The sequence below is a fragment of the Callorhinus ursinus genome, unplaced genomic scaffold (assembly GCF_003265705.2).
Source record: "Callorhinus ursinus isolate GAN/ISIS: 27379988/994484 unplaced genomic scaffold, GSC_fseal_2.0 scaffold1, whole genome shotgun sequence".
NCBI lineage: Eukaryota > Metazoa > Chordata > Mammalia > Carnivora > Otariidae > Callorhinus > Callorhinus ursinus.
Genome location: NW_027397063.1, coordinates 35,276,026 through 35,278,777, shown reverse-complemented (window position 1 = coordinate 35,278,777; position 2,752 = coordinate 35,276,026). Strand labels below are relative to the sequence as shown.

The window sequence follows — 2,752 nt, the reverse complement described above, 5'->3', positions numbered from 1 at the left end:
TAATCATAAAAGTTAAATGACCAAAGAATAAATTACAGTTTGATGAATTCTCATTGAAAATGATAAAGCTGAATCACAAAAGTTCCCTCTTCCAAAACATAATGAACCAATAAAAAAAAGTAATACCACTATTACCACCAGCAGCTATGAACATCTGTTGAATTTTGTATAGAACTTATTTTTTAAAAAAAAAAGAAAGAAAAGAGAAGAGAACCTTTAGTATAAGCTTAATTAGGAAGTTATTATAGTATAAGCTTAATTAGGAAGTTATATAATGCCTTGGCAGAAGGGTGAGGAGGGACAGTTTATACTGAAAAGAAAACAGTCCAAAATTTTAAAAAACAGTGCAAAGGAAAAAATAAACTTCAATAATGGACTAACAGATAAAAAAAATGGATACAGTAATAAGGAGAATTACTGCTATGGAAAATTAAATTAAAAAATAAAATTAAATCAGTGACGGTAAGCGAAATTCTCCCAGAGTACAGAAGAAAGGGAGACTAAAGATGAAAGCTAAGAGAGAATGTGACCAATATGTAGGGAAACAATGCAGCTCAAACATTTCTTGTTGGGTAAAGAATTTTTAAAAAGAAAACAACAGTGCTTGCTTCAGCAGCACATATTCTAAAATTGGAACAATGCAGAGAACATTAGCATGGTCCTTGCACAAGGATGACATGCAAATTCATGAAGTGTTCCAAATTTTTCTAAAAATAGAATTTTCATATGATCCAGTAATTACCAGATATTTATCCAAAGAAAAGAAAAACACTAACTCAAGAAGATATATGTCCTCTTCTATTTATTGCAGTGTTACTTACAATGGCCAAGATATGGAAACAGCCCAAGTGTCCATCAACAGATGGATGGATGAAGATGGGATATACACACACACATATATTATATGACTCAGTCATAAAAAAGAATGAAATCTTGCCATTTGCAATTATATGGATGGACCTAGAGGGTATAATGCTAAGTGAAATAAGTCAGTCAGAGAAAGACAAATACCATATGATTTCACTCATATGTGAAATTTATGAAAGAAAAATATTTTTTTAAATTTTTTTTTAAGATTTTATTTATTTATTTGATAGACAGAGAGACAGTGAGAGAGGGAACACAAGCAGGGGGGGTGGGAGAGGGAGAAGCAGGCCTCCCGCTGAGCAGAGAGCCCAATGCAGGGGGGCTTAATCCCAGGACCCTGGGATCATGACCTGACCTGACCTGAAGGCAGACGCTTAATGACTGAGCCACACAGCTGCCCCGAAAGAAAACAAATAAACAAAGAGAAAAAGGAAACAAACAAAAAAGCCAAACTTAAATACAGAGAACAAACTGGTGGTTACCAGATGGGAGGTGGGCGGGGGAGGGGTGAGATAGGCGATGGTGATTAAGAGTACACTTATCCTCATGAGCACTGAGAAATGCATAGAATTGTTGAATCATTTATATTTTATGCCTGAAGCTAATATAACTCTGTATGTTAATTATACTTGAATAAAAAATTAAAAGAACAAATAAAATGATCAGTTGTAACAGAAGGAAAAACCAAGGGCTTAAATTTTCCTGAGATAAAGCAGAGGCTGAAATGGGGAAGGGGAAAAAGATTTATAAATATCCAGGCTAATTATCAACAAAGCATCAAAATCTAAATGATCATTTCAAATGACAAGGGAGGGGCAGTAACAATTTATCCACCAACTGTATTATCATTCAATTCTCTTTTATATGTGAAAACAAAATAAGGATGTTTTTAAGATATGTAGGGCTTCAGAAAACATCCTACACATAAAAACGGGTAAGTTCTTTGAAGACACAGACAGTATCTATCTTAATCACTTCATCATCAGCGATCGATGGGGAGGCTAATAAATAATGCTCTCTAGGGCGCCTGGGTGGCTCAGTCGTTGGGCGTCTGCCTTCAGCTCGGGTCGTGATCCCAGGGGCCTCGGATCAAGTCCCGCATCGGGCTCCCTGCTCGGCGGAGAGCCTGCTTCTCCCTCTGCCTGTCTCTCTCTGTCTCTTCTGAATGGATGAATAAAATCTAAAATAAATAAATAAATATAAATAAATAAATAAATAAATAAATAAATAAATAAATAATGCTCTCTACATCCCCTTTATTGTATGCTTCTGGAGTTTTCTGTTTTCTGTTGGCTATGCTGCATTCTGTAGCAATAGATAGCTGACACAAAGTAAATATATAATGTTTCAGATGGTGATATTTTCCAGGGAGAGAATGGGGACAGGGGATGCTGGGAGCCGGGGAAGGTTTGTTTTGTAGAGAGTCAGCCCAGAAAGCAGGGCAAGAACATGCACAGTAAGTAAGGCCTAAACTGAATCTAGATCAGATCATTCCCTAGCCCAGGGAAAGTGAAACAGGGAAAGTGAAATAGGCGAATGACATTTGAGTAGAAATATGAAGAAAGTGAGAATTCCAACCAAGATAGCTTAGACGTTCCCCTCAGCTTGCCGAAATAGACAGGCTTCTCCCTGGCCCTAAGCCCCTGAACTGCCTTTTCTTAGAGCATATACTTCAGAAAACTTGTAATTGTAAATCCTTTCATTGCCTCTTAGAGATGCAAATCTCTTTTAAAAGCTTCTTGCAAGTTTTACAACCCGGGCCTGTCTATCGCAAGGACCTGGGAGCCATCTCTTTGAAATGTAATCAAGGAAAATTGTGCTCCTATCTCTCAATTTCCGTGGGAGGATCAGAGTCTAACTTTGGCAGGTACCTTGCTCCAAGTTA

At 37.1% G+C, this 2,752-nt stretch overlaps 1 non-coding gene across 1 annotated transcript; it reads left to right on the top strand.

The window, feature by feature from the left end:
• The first annotated feature begins 600 nt into the window (after nt 1-600).
• On the top strand, nt 601-707 carry LOC112834268 (U6 spliceosomal RNA). Its single transcript, XR_003210822.1, has one exon. It is a non-coding gene; the product is annotated as a U6 spliceosomal RNA (small nuclear RNA).
• Nucleotides 708-2,752: the final 2,045 nt, after the last annotated feature.